The 15036-nt window shown below is 37.4% G+C and overlaps 1 pseudogene; it reads right to left on the bottom strand.

Moving 5' to 3' along the window:
• Positions 1-12591: 12591 nt before the first annotated feature.
• On the bottom strand, positions 12592-14679 carry LOC134789472 (uncharacterized; annotated as a pseudogene).
• Positions 14680-15036: the final 357 nt, after the last annotated feature.

Here is a 15036-nt window from a genome sequence, read left to right on the forward strand (position 1 = left end):
GTTTAAGATACGTCAATTAATAAGACGGTTAAGATACGTCAATTAATAAGACGTTTAAGATACGTCAATTAAAAGACGTTTAAGATACGTCAATTAATAAGACGTTTAAGATACGTCAATTAATAAGACGGTTAAGATACGTCAATTAATAAGACGTTTAAGATACGTCAATTAATAAGACGTTTAAGATACTTCAATTAATAAGACGTTTAAGATACGTCAATTAATAAGACGTTTAAGATACGTCAATTAATAAGACGTTTAAGATACGTCAATTAATAAATCTATGTAGAAACAATATGGATTAGATGTGTCAGTGTCAAAAGTGACGTTTTTTAGGGTTCCGTACCCAAAGGGTAAAACGGGACCCTATTACTAAGACTCCGCTGTCCGTCCGTCCGTCCATCCATCCGTCCGTCCGTCCGTCCGTCCGTCCGTCTGTCACCAGGCTGTATCTCACGAACCATGATAGCTAGACAGTTGAAATTTTCACAGATGATGTATTTCTGTTGCCGCTATAACAACAAATACTAAAAACAGAATAAAATAAAGATTTAAGTGGGGCTCCCATACAACAAACGTGATTTTTGACCGAAGTTAAGCAACGTCGGGCGGGGTCAGTACTTGGATGGGAGACCGTTTTTATAGATAATGGTACGGAACCCTTCGTGTGCGAGTCCGACTCGCACTTGGCCGGTTTTGTTTGAAGAAACGTCACAATTGACACTGACACATCTAATCCATATCGTTTCTAGATCTATTAATTGACGTATCTTAAACTCGAACCGGGCCGAATGTCATTTTGTTCTCATTCGCCCATAGGTCTCGCTCGCGGTAATACATGTACGGATATGTCCGAGAGAAATCAATACACCTTTGAAGAAGTTTTTATACTTCTTGTGGTAGATTGCGCCATTAGTTCTTTCAGAAACTCAAATTTGAGTACGATTTACCTGATCTTAAACGATATCAGATATAATTTATAATCATAATATTCATAATGCATTTTGATATGATATGAACATACTTTGCTTCTAGTTAGGGAGGCGAATAGGGGAATTTTCGGCAATACTCGAGCGTGGCAGTTTAAGATATGAGAGATACCTTAGACCTAATAGAACAACCTTGTAAAGTATTTAGCTCTATATGTAGTGACGCGCGCCTAGGATAGACGATCAGATTAGTAAAAAAAAATGGATAGTCTGAAATACTCGAGCGCCTCAGATTAAGATATTGGGGGTTGATTTTAGTGTTTAAAGACTAAATTTAACTAATCTGACGATAAGTCCTTGACGCCGCCGAGTTATAGGGTCGCGAACTTGTAAAAAAAAAACGTTAATCCGGCATTTTCGAGCGCGATTTTTTTATTTTTTATTTTGAAGAATATAATCTAAAACTTACTAAAAATACAAAATCTGCCGGTTTCCGCATGACCGGAAGTGTGGAGGAGCCATTTCGTCTTCCTAAGAACGCGTTGCGGTATATAAGTCGCGAACGATACATTTTACAAAAAAAAAGTTTAAATAAACAAAAAAGGTAATTTTATTGTCATTCTTAAATTCCCCGTTTTATCAAGGAGAAAGAAAGGAAAAAAAAGAAACCAAAAAACCTTTGTCGGTCAGATTAAGAGAACCCACCAACATTTTTGTCAGATTAAAAAAATATGCTTTCAGGATACCGAGATAAACCTCCCCTATGAAAATCTGACGCGCTCGAGTATTTCAAAAAAACTTTTTTTTTTTGCATTTTCAAAAATTCATCGTAACTTATCGTCACGCCGAAATCGTCAGTTTTTTTAAAGGAAGCTTCCTTGGGGCCTACTTAACACCCCTTCCGAAAATCTGACGCGCTCGAGTAAATTTTTTTTTTTTGCATTTTTGACTACTTTATATGCCTACCCCCACCACGCAAACCGGCAGATTAGTATACCGTTGTTATCAGAGGCACTCGGGGCATACGTAGTATGAATATCTGACGCGCTCGAGAATGCCCAAGTAACTGTTTTTTTTAACATTTTTGAAAAACCGTACACGCCAAACCCACCGCTAAAATGGTTTTTGCCATACGAGCTTTTATTTTCGAAATTATTTTATCTTTCGATTTTGATAGGTCTCGACGGCGCCGTTGAATTACGCCATTTAGCTACCTCGCCTCCCTAACTATTCAGAACCATCAACGCAAGAGAGCATGAAATTGATATTTTACAGCGCCTGTGCCTTGTTGTTATCTCGTTGGTATCGCGAGTAAGGGCGAGTCCAATTTTTGGGGAAACCACTAAAACATGAACTCGCCATTCCTAAAAAACTATACGTAATTGAAGTGCGCTCACACTGGACTGGATAGGCTGAAGAGGCCCGTATCAGCCTATCAGGCAACAGAAAATTGAAATTACTGTATACTCCCATCCCTGTCAGTCAAGTATAGCAAGAGCGATAGAGATAGATATAAACGATCGTTCAATTGTGATGTTCGCAAGAGCGCGGCAGGCGCGGAGAGGCGCGAAGCTTACGTGCAAATAGCGGTGCGGTGCTCGCACCATTCTTACATTTGGTTAGGAAGTAGGGAAAGGTATCCCCGGAATTGCAGGTTAAAAACGTGGCGGGAATTTAAACTCCGCTTTTACAGCTGGAAATGTTTCTTGAAATATTTTTAATATGCAGATTTTGCATTGCTTTCTGTTTGTTATTCTGATATTGTCAGACCAAGACAAGCTTGCAACGATTTTGATAGCACACCCAGTGCAAGTATTATTTTAAACCTAAAACTTCTAATAAATTATGACGTTTAAATAACACTTGCACTGCGTATGCTATCAATCTTTGCAGACTTTTCTTGGTCTAACTCTACTAGGTAAATTATATGAAGTATTAGGTATCATAAATAATAATTAGGTAACTTAGGGTAGCTTTTTGTACTACAGTTTGGAAGTTAATATATGAATTAAAAATACTCTTACCCCTTATGATTCATAAGCCGATATTAAGTATGTAAGTTTTCAATATCTCAATCGCTATAACCTACTGCAAAAAGAGACCACCACCACTTAATCAAAAAGAGATTTGAAAGCTATGTTAAATATACCTTGACAGCAATATTGCATTGCAATAATATCTTTGAGTGTCAAACAGGAGTTTAGCCTAGGAGTTAGCCTATCCAGTGTGACGTTTAGCGTCGCATGAAGTAGGTAGATTGCAAAATGAGACGAAAGAAAACTAACCAGAGTAAATTTTACGAAATATAATTTTAAAAAAATAAAAAAAACTAAAGGAAAGACAAGGTCGTGGATCTTTTCTGAGCTGGCAATTAACAGTGGTGAAACGAGTCCTTGATAGGGGTCACTTCCCTGCACTACGTCGCAGAACGTCGAACTTGGAGGTGGCCGTCTTCAAAAAAAAGGGTTCCGGATCCAGCACGGGAACCTTCCGGAACGAAGCGGAGCATGCGAATTCAGGTTGGTAGGTTCCGACTCCAACCCCAGACTTGGTCCCTGGAATTCCGGTAAAAATGGCCATTTCAAGAAAAGTCCAATTTTGTACAAGTGACTGCGACATCCGGATTTTAGGCCAAATTAATGCGCTAATAGACCGGGAGATAGTGACACATTTTACTGGGTCATTTGTACCAGTATGGCGGTTCGTCAGGGGTCTAAGCATGTAATGAAGGAAAGAAAATGCTATGACCATAGCGCTGGTACCGGCGGCCCAATCGCGTGGGCGTTAGTCGAACGTGTCGGATAAAATACGAGTGTCGAACGATTTGTACCACAAAAATCCTCGTATTATTCGATAGTCCATAAAAAAGAAGTAGGCGGTAGCGTAATGCCATACTTCTCCGGTGTGACTTACAGCCCGCCATACTGAGGCGAACACGTTAATTAAAAAAAAACAATTCAACCATTTGTACCAAGCTAATTTTTGCACAGGTGATCATCGTCGAGCAGCCATTCATGGACATCACCATGCCATACTTTTCGGATGGTTCCAAATGCCCGCCATACCGCCGCAAGGGAGTTAATTTTTTTTTTATTGCTAAACGATTTGTACCATCGTGAATTTTTTTTTCAACACTTTCTGTGTGATCATAAATGGAAATCTCATAATGCCATACCTGTAGGAGGTGGCAAATGTGTACAATATTTTTTTTTATTTCAAGTATGGTGCCCCTTTTTCCCCCTATTAGAAGTATGGCAAATATAATAATGGTCACATTGCATCATATAATTTCCAAAAATCCAAATGCCATACTGGTACAAATCGTCAAAAATTGTTTTTTGTTTTAAGTCTTGGCTTAAGTCTCACAGTCGTCCGCCCCGTAGTTATAATCTGAAATATATTTTTTTAGGTACAATTGTATCCAAACAAACAGAATATGATGATGCCATGCTGTAAAAAATTATTTTACGTATACATAGTCGTATTTTTGAAACGTGTCGATTAAATAAGTTTTTCAAGTATGGCAGCACTTTATCCCCCTACTATAAGTATGGCAATTATAATAACGGTCACATTTTATCAAATACTCTCCAAAAATTTAAATGCAATACTGGTACAAATCGTTTAGCAAAAAAAAAAAAATTAACTTCCTTGCGGCGGTATGGCGGGCATTTGGAACCATCCGAAAAGTATGGCATGGTGATGTCCATGAATGGCTGCTCGACGATGATCACCTGTGCAAAAATTAGCTTGGTACAAATGGTTGAATTGTTTTTTTTTAATTAACGTGTTCGCCTCAGTATGGCGGGCTGTAAGTCACACCGGAGAAGTATGGCATTACGCTACCGCCTACTTCTTTTTTATGGACTATCGAATAATACGAGGATTTTTGTGGTACAAATCGTTCGACACTCGTATTTTATCCGACACGTTCGACTAACGCCCACGCGATTGGGCCGCCGGTACCAGCGCTATGGTCATAGCATTTTCTTTCCTTCATTACATGCTTAGACCCCTGACGAACCGCCATACTGGTACAAATGACCCAGTAAAATGTGTCACTATCTCCCGGTCTATAATGAGAAAGTAGGCTGGTGTAGTGAACCCCAAAGAATTAAAAGGTGATCAATGATGTGGCAGTCACAAGTAGAATCATCATTTAAAACAAAGAAGAAAGTGAAGTTAAATTTACTAAATGTACTTCTACAACTAAAAGCTTTATTAATGCATGTCAACTACAATTTGGCATGTAATTTTATACATTTAAATTAGAATTAAGCCTAACTTTGATTATAATCTACAAGATTTTTATAAAGTGGGTAGACTCATATTTCCAGAAGGTTCGAGAAGCTTGTTATTTCCAGCGTTATTTTTATAGGAAAATTACAGTTAATAAGCAGATAGTGATAGCCAAATGTACCCAGAAAGAACTAAATGAAAATGTGATGGCAAGAAGAAAATGATTCCTTAATTTACTACTATGAAAGTTACCTTTCTCTTAAAACTACAAAATATTCAAAACACTCACCCTATTTGGGGAAATACTGGAACTTAACACATTTAATATTAGAATAAATTTTACACCATATTAAAAATTTGTCACATCATGACTGTAAAATTGTATCTTTGAATTTAGTCGATTTGACCTCTCGCTGTCAAAGCCGTGGTAGCAATGTCTCGGACGCGTATGTGTCTCATTAGCTGGCCGGTTCACATCGCTTATCGCGAGCCGGGTGACGTAGTCCTTTGTATTCGCATCTAGTTTTACCTAATAGCAAATGCAGTCGTCAATTCTGTTTGTTCGTAGATTTATTTTGTATATATTAGTTTTCAAGGTTTTTGTGTATATTTTTTTTAGATAATAAGTATGAAATGTGTATTATAGTAGTTTATAGTTATATTTAGGTTTAAGTTTATTTCTTATTTTGTAGAATTTTAATTGGAAATAACGGTAAACCGTTACATACCCCTCTTTTTAGGTTAGGGTTTTTGCTAGGAAAACCCGCTATTTCTGTTGTCTACTCAATAGATACACTAGTCATCATTCAGGCTTCAATCTCAACATACACCTCCTCTTCATACATGCATCACACAGCCAAATAAGCAATAAACATTTCTATATATGTTTTTGCGTCCTAGCAGATTGAGTATTATACTTACGATTGTATAAATACTCTCATGTATTTATTAATGGTTCTTAAATATATTAATCACTAACCTCAGTGGTCTAGATCATACTACAGGCTGTTTAGAAGACCTGATAGCCTACTGATAGGCCTGAAATTCACAAACCGGTAGAGGTTTACAAAGTATAAATAATCTAATCTAACAGTTAGTGTATTTAGAGTATGTGCCAGCGCTTATACGTCAGTTTCATGAGGCTAGTGAATAAATTTAGACAGTTAATGTAGAAATCGTACATAGGGGACTACTTAATCATATTAAACTTTGTAGTTGGTGATCTAAAATCTTTAACATGCCAGTTACCTATATTCCTCCCTTGCATGTCTTCTAGTTCGTATACTAAATTAGACTTTTTAGCAACGATCTTACATCGACAATACTTCGGTGCAAGTTTCTTCGCAAACATGTTGTTTTTGTCGCTAAGGTAGAACGTTTTTTTCCAAATAGTATCGCCAACTTTAAAATCATGATCTTTACGGCGTAGGTTATAGTGTTCGCTATTCCTAGTATGGGCTTGCACTAGAGAAGATTGAACCTTATCAAAAAATTTCCGCAAATGACCTAGATTCTCTGCATATTCATCTCTAGGAGTAAATATTATGTCATCATCTAGTTCTGGGTCAATATAGTGTAAACCGCTAGTGACCAATTCCCGTCCATGAACGAGAAACGCGGGGGTGTATTTTGTTACCTCATTACTGGATGTGTTCATACCGAATTGAATTTTAGGTAGATTGCAGTCCCAGAACCTATGGTCGTTTTCAATGTAGGATGATACTGCTGTAATAATCACTTTGTTGTATCGTTCTACTGTGTTCACTTGCGGAGTATATTTAGGCGTAAATCTTACGTTAGGGACATTGTAGTCATTAAACAATTTCTTTAACACGTTACTTGTGAACTGCTTTCCATTGTCCATAAGAACAGTACTAGGCACGCCGTGAACTAGGAAAACTTTTTCCTCGATTAACTTAGCTATTATCTCGGAGGTTGCGCGACGAATGGGAAATAATAAACAGTACTTCGAGAAACAGCATGTCACAACAAATATAAAAGTGTTCTGTTTTCTCGATGGGGGTAGGGGACCTATGAGATCCATGCTTAACATTTGAAAAGGGCGTGAGCAGTCTTTAGGACGGCCCATAATGCCTAGAGTAGCATGAGTAGCATGCTTGTGAGCACAGCAAATATCACAATTAGAAACAAATTTAACTACATCGCGATGCATGTCCTGCCAGAAGTAGTTTAATGAAAGCCGTTTATGTGTTTTATATATGCCAAAGTGGCCAGCGGTAGGTTCTGAATGATTTTTACTAATAATGTCGAGTCTAAATTCGAGGGGAATGACTTCTTTCCACTCGAACTCTCGAGTTAAAGGATTTAGACTTTTTTTAAACCTAAATAGTCTGCCGTTAGTTACTTTGTAATTTAAAAATGAAGTAGGAGTGTTTTGGCAACCGTTGTAAATATTTAGATACCACGAGTCGCTTGTAGAATAAAACATGTCAGGACTAGTTGGGATCTCATCAATCTCGGCAATAGCAACAGAACGGGAGAGACTGTCTGGTACTACATTTTCTGAGCCACGACGATGCTTGATCTCAAAGTTGAATGAGGACATACGAACTCCCCAACAGGCTAAACGACCCGTGGGATTATTTAGATTTAGAAACCACTTAAGTGACGAGTGATCGGTATACACGACGAACTTTTTGCCGTTCTCCAAGTAGCACCTCCAGTGTTCAATCGCTGTAAGTACTGCAAGTGCCTCTCGTTCTGTTGCGCTGTAGTTACGCTCTTGGTTAGAGAGAGACTTACTCATGTACGCTATAACCTTCTCTTGATTGTCTATGACCTGTGTCAGGACCGCACCCACGCCGTAATCGCTCGCATCTGTATGCACTTGGAACGGCTGCGTATAATCCGGGCACGACAATATAGGAGAAGATACTAAGGCTTCCTTTAGCGTACGGAAGGCGACTTCAGCATCGGTAGACCAGTTAAAAGGGGGTGAGTTTTTAGCTTGTGAAGTAAGTTTATTTAGAGGTGCAGCTATAGAACTGAAATTTGGAATAAAACGGCGATACCATGATGCCGTTCCAATAAACCGACGAACTTCCTTGCGATTAGTAGGAGTTGGATAGTTAATTTTTTTTTTTTTTTTTTAATTTATTGAACAATAAGCTAATTAAAGTACATTATTATTACAAGACCCATCGTGGGCAAAACCTTGAGGAGGTTTGTATGCCGATGGGGAGTTCGAGAAAATAACATGACAATATACATATCTATCTTATACTAATTAAGATTCTTAATATATGTAACTAAAGTCGTTAGATTGTAACAAGTGCGTCTTAATTACTTTTTTTATATTTTTCCCGTTTACATATTTTACTCTAGTATCTTCTGGCAAATCATTTAATATTTTAGGCAATATATATGTATACAATCTAGTGCCATAAATGTTCTTATATTTGGGTAAACAATATTTGTTTTGGCTCTGTAAACTTCTTAGTTTTGTACATCTTATATATTCTTTTAGTTTAGTAACATGGTGATATTCTTCAGTTAGTATGGCTAGTTTACATTTATTTTGAACTGGGAGTATATTACAGTATTTGAAAAGTTGTGCGTAGTCGGTTTCGTGTTTCTTTTTTATATGCTTAGGTACAATTGTCTTCAGTAGTCTTATCTGTAGGTTATATATTTTTTCTATATATGTTTTAAAGGTTCTACCATATGTACTTAGAGCGTAACCGATCACAGAGTCAGCCAGGGCTAAGTACAGCATACGCAAGGTTTTGTACGGTAATTTGTACCTTAGGGTTGACATTTTACTTAGAATTGCTCTTAATTTATCGCACACATAATTAATATGAGGTCCCCAGTTGAATCTATGGTCGATTATGAGCCCAAGATACATGTGTTCTGTGACTACTTCGATTTTATCACAGTTACAATTTGTGATATTATATTGGTGCAAGCAGCTATGTTGGTGTGCAAACACAGTAATGTCATGAGTGGTTTTATTGTGAGCCGAACGAATATGCATTATTTTCGTCTTTTGCGCGTTAATTACTAAACCGACGTCGTGCCCCCATTTGCAAAGGGTGTTGAAGTTAGATTGCATTGTGCGCTCGGCGGCCGCTATGTCGCGGTCGGCTGTGATAATGCATGTGTCGTCCGCGAACTGATAGACAGAGCCCTCGGTTATTATGTTGCACATATCATTAACATACAGCAAGTACTCAGTTGGGCCGATTATGGATCCTTGTGCCGTGCCTTTTTCGGTTTTTATTTCGTCACTGTATGTGTTGTTTATCTTTACTCGTGTGTGTCTATTTTTGTGATAGTTTTTCAGCAAGTTAACTAAAGGGCCCTGTATACCGCTCTGCTCTAGTTTGCAATACAACGTTTCATAATCTAACATTTCAAAAGCTTTGCTAAAATCAATGAAAACAACGAGCACATGCCTTTTTTCATGCATGTGCTCGTTGATTTCATTGTTAAAGTCACAAAGTAGCTGAGAGGTACTTCGGTTTTTTTGAAAACCGTATTGTTTACTGTTTATTATATTGTTTTGATTCAAAAAGTTACTGATTTCGTTACCGAGGTATCTCTCAACTATCTTATCGATACACGACAATATAGTAATAGGTCTATAGTTGTTATAGTCTTTATGCGCTCCTTTTTTGTAAATAGGGCGTATTATACCAGTTTTGAGTTGTTCGGGGTATACAGATATGGCAAGGCAGGTATTAATTAAGTGAGTAAGAATTGGTGCAATGTTAAGACAATTTTTTTTAATGTCTATGACTCGAATTTTATCAAACCCCGGGCTTTTTCTATCATTTAAACTTTTGATTATTTTAGAAATATTGTCACATGTCGCTTTTTTAACCCTCATTGCCACATCTGCGGCCCCGGCAAACCCCGTATGGTCGAGAATTTGTATTTTACATGGGACTGATATTTTATTTACATTATCATGAAATTCTCGGGCAAAATTACTACATATTTCTCTTTCGTTCATTTTAAAATGTTTCATAATTACCTCATCAATAGAAGAATTTATTTTGCCACACAGTTCATTAATTATGCGCCATATTTTTTTCGAATTTTTAAAATTTTTAGTAATTTCTTGTTTAATGTACCTATTTTTAATAAAGTTAATATATTTATTTGTTTTGTTACGATACTTATTATATAAAATTCTGTTTTCAATTTTTTCCGGCGCTTTTTTCCAAATTTTATACATTTTATCTCTTTGTTTACACATTATTAACATCTTTTTATTTACCCATTTACATTTAGTTTTTATATTTTTACACCTTATTGTCTTTTTACATTCATCGTATGCATTTTGTATTTTTTCCTTGACGAAGTTAAATATTTTATTCGGACAATTGTAGGCGAGCGCTTCATCCCATTCAACCTGCTGCAGCGCAATATCGACCTTATCGTTGTCTAACACGGTTACTAATCGCGCCGCGGGCGCACGGGCGCTTGCGCCGGCTATCGCTAGCGCACAGCCTGTTATGTAATGATCAGCAATAGATATGTTAATGACCCCGGTATGTACTGGGTGGCAATTAATCGGCCTTAAAAAGATATGATCTATACAGGATCTCGATATTATGTTTCCTTTACTTTCCTCTCGGGTGAATTGACTTATGCCACACTCTAGTCCTAGTTCAGAAAGTCTATTTAAATACATAGTATTAATACTATTTTGTTTTTTCAAGTCAATATTCATGTCACCAATAATTATTACTTTATTTTTGTCGGAGATGTGGTTTATAGTTGTACATAACTCGTTTACAAAGTACGATTTGCATTTATCGGGCGGTCGGTACACCGCACAGATACTGATTTTTTCTTTGTTGTTTATGTCTATGCGCCCGCATAACGATTCAAAATGTAAAGACGCATGAGGGATCAGGGTAAATGGGATGGTTTTGCGTACATATAATATTATTCCCCCACCTTTCCGGTTTTTTCTAAGATTAGTGTGCATGTTATAATCCGCTAAATTAAATAATGATTTACATGTATCGGATATGTTAACTTCCGTAAGTACAATTAAGTCTATTATGCGACTACTATGTGTAACTATGTATTCTAAATGCGAGAAATTTAATAACATCGATCTTATGTTTACATGCAGTGTAATAAGATATCGACATGCTGTTGGAATAGCACTTATATAATCGTTCCAACTGCTGAAAGTACCTTCGTTGATGTTGAGTGAGCTAGACATTTAGCAATTTTTCTATAGGTAGGCATTTATATGTCTTTATAGGTGTGAAGAGTCACTGTCACTCCGTTTTGGAAGCCCAATATTCAATATCACTCACCGATCTTATAGGGTGTGTTTTACCTTGCTCGTCCTTCTTGATAAGTATGCATCCTTTTTTACACCATACAAACTTGTACATATTGGTTTCCTTTAGCTCCGACTTGGCCTTGGCCGATTGCCTCAATCTTTTCTGGGTTCGGTTGTAGTCCATTTCCATCTACTACATATCCTAAATAACTCAGTCTATTTCTGAAGAATCGACACTTTTGGTAACCAATGGTTAAGTTTGCCATTTTAAGTTTCTCTAGAACTCTAACTAATAGGGAGATATGTTCTTCAAAGGTCGATGAGACAATGATAATGTCGTCGATGTAGACAAAGACTTTATGCTCAAAATCAGGCCCATAGAACAACATATCAACCAGTCGTTGTTGCGTCGCTGGAGCATTGGTTAAGCCAAAGGGCATAGAAACAAACTGAAAGGTACCACGCGAAGGAATATAAAACGCCGTTTTACACCGGTCTTCTTCCTTAATAGGAATTTGCCAAAAACTCTTTGACAAGTCTAAACTAGAGAGATATTTAGCGTCACGCAGATTGTCGAGTATCTCAGAAATGTATGGAATACTGTAAGCATCCTTGATGGTAACTGCATTCAATTTACGGCTATCTAAGCAGAATCTCATTTCGCCATTTTTTTTAGGTGTCAACAGAACAGGGGACGACCAAGGGCTCTCGCAAGGTTCTACCACGTTTTCACGCAACATTTCATCAAGCTGAGTGTTTAGTATTCTTTGTTTTTCAGGAGACATTCTGTAGTATCTTTGTCGAACAGGAACAGCATTACCGGTATCTATATTGTGAGCAATTAGAGAAGTGCGGCCTAGACCACGTTCTTCATATGAAATGTTATGAAACTGCGCAGTGATATGATCAGCCGTAACTTTTTGCTCAGGCGAAAGATGATCATAGTCACATAAGTGTGTAGGTTGAGGGTCTAGTGATAGAGAGGCTAATTTATCAACATCCCTAGGTAAAATTACGGAATCTAGTTTTTTAGGAAACAATTCGAAAATTCTCCAGAAGTCCATGCCTAATATCAAGGAGTTTTCGACTTCTGGTACGACGTAGGCCTTCAAGATGTGGGTTTGATCGAAGAACGAGACAGGCAGATTGATCATACCAATATTGTTTAGTCTATGCCTGCCAGCTGCGAATAAATTTATCGTATCCGTACTGTTGAGCTTGAAACCCGCATCCAAGAAAACTTTATGATAGTTATTACCTAGAATTGTATAACCACTACCCGTATCTAATAAACCATGGATAGTTTTACCATTAATCTGAACTGAGACATACGGTCTGTTATGTATATTATCTGAATCGTGGATTGCAGTGACTGAATAGCAAGTGAAAAATTTAGATATGAAGTTGAGCCAAGATTTCCACTCTGAATCACTAAAGTTTTCACTAGATTTTTTAGAAAGATTATGAACACTACAATCCACTGAATTTAGTTTTTTCCATCTTTAGGATTACAGGATTTACAATCAGGATAGCGTACACCTTTATTACCACATTTAAAACAGATAGGGAAGTGTGGCTGTTTGCATTCTTTCAAAGAGTGTGTATCAGTGCGACACCTAGGACAGTACTTACGCGAGTTACTAGCAGTGTTGACATTTTTTGTACTGTTTGCTGTCGCTTGTACAGCATTAGTAGTAGTAGGCTTTTCCTCTGTAGTTTTAGATTTGTTGTAGTTGTAAGAGCTCGAGTAGTTAGGATATTTGTTTTGATTATAGTAGTTTTTCTGTTTTTCATTTGAATTTGTATTTTGGTAGTTTTTATTTGTGTAGTAGATATTATTTTTATGATATTTAGTGTAGGCAAATTCTGGGGCTAGAGTCTCAGAAGTCACCCTAGGCGGTTCATGAAACAAGGAAAAGCGTGACTGAATGTCCTCATAGTTTGTGCAAAGGGTTTTTAATGTCTTTAGGTCCTTGATCTCAGGTGAAGCGGCTAGGGTGCTGGCATAACATGGCCGGATGTTATGTAAGATAATTTCGAGTTTTTCTTCCTCAGACAACGGTTTAACCAATCGCGAAAACATGCCATGCATAATAGACAAGTAAATAGAAATGTTTTCTTGTTCCCCTTGCGTACGATATTTTATTTCATTAGTCAGGCGATAGTCGTAATTCTTTGGACTAAAGTCTTTTTTTAATAGGACGACGACATCGTCCCAGCTTTGAAAACTTTCTTTATTGCAACGGAACCAATGTAATGCGTCATCAGTGAAAATCTCGTAAGCAAACTTCAATACACGATCCTTTGATATATTCCTAACCTCTACGAATTCTTCAACTCTTTGAATGAAAGAAAAAACGCAGGCTTTTCCAGAGTACTTTAGTTTTGCCAAGTCAGAAGTCAGGTTACGATCACAGTGGAGTACCGCCGTAGCTTCAGGTTCCAAAACTGAGACTGCATTTGCATTTGAGGTTGATGCCGGCCTCAACGTCGTAATTTCTTTGTATTGGTTGTTAAAGGTAGTGCAATAATTTTTGTGCTGGTCAACTAACGTGGCACTAACGTTTGAGATACGCCTTAATCTGTGATATATGTGGTGTAGTAGATTTTCGGTACGCAAGAACAGGGTCTTATCAAATTTAGATTTGAGGGATGCATCGTTTGGGATTTTGTTAGACTGTCTTTAACAGCATCAAGGTCAACCGCAGGCTCTAAATGTGATTCCAAAATGTCCTCAGGAGGTATGGCCAATTTTACTATCTGGCTTCGGAGGTCCTGCACCGAACCAGTTGAACCACCTCTAAGGATCACCTCATATTCAAGCTCAGCTTTTTGTAGTGACAAATATTTAATTGGGTACGACATGTTTAAATCTTAACGTAAAAAGTGTGTGTTTTGATTACAATTGATTAAAAAGCAGTTAGGTTTAGTTGCTAAGTAAGTGGAATGTGAGATACGATAGAATTTTAAAATTATTTTAAATCGGAATAAGTGAAGTGTAGTGTTTTTTTTTTTTTTTTTTTAAACAAGAATTTTGCTATAACTATATGAAGTGAGAAACTGACAACCACGTACCAAACAACTGCTCAAATCAGACTTAAAAACTAGATGAATTACAAGTGCTAATATTAGAAAGCCACCAACACCAATGAAAACCAAGAGGAGAAAAAGGCCAAGGACTTGCTTCAATAATGCACAGCTCAGAAATAACCAGTATGGGCGCCAATGTGACGTTTAGCGTCGAATGAAGTAGGTAGATTGCAAAATGAGACGAAAGAAAACTAACCAGAGTAAATTTTACGAAATATAATTTTAAAAAAATTAAAAAAACTAAAGGAAAGACAAGGTCGTGGATCTTTTCTGAGCTGGCAATTAACAGTGGTGAAACGAGTCCTTGATAGGGGTCACTTCCCTGCACTACGTCGCAGAACGTCGAACTTGGAGGTGGCCGTCTTCAAAAAAAAGGGTTCCGGATCCAGCACGGGAACCTTCCGGAACGAAGCGGAGCATGCGAATTCAGGTTGGTAGGTTCCGACTCCAACCCCAGACTTGGTCCCTGGAATTCCGGTAAAAATGGCCATTTCAAGAAAAGTC

Source organism: Cydia splendana, chromosome 4 (genome assembly GCF_910591565.1).
Source record: "Cydia splendana chromosome 4, ilCydSple1.2, whole genome shotgun sequence".
Taxonomy (NCBI): Eukaryota; Metazoa; Arthropoda; class Insecta; order Lepidoptera; family Tortricidae; genus Cydia; species Cydia splendana.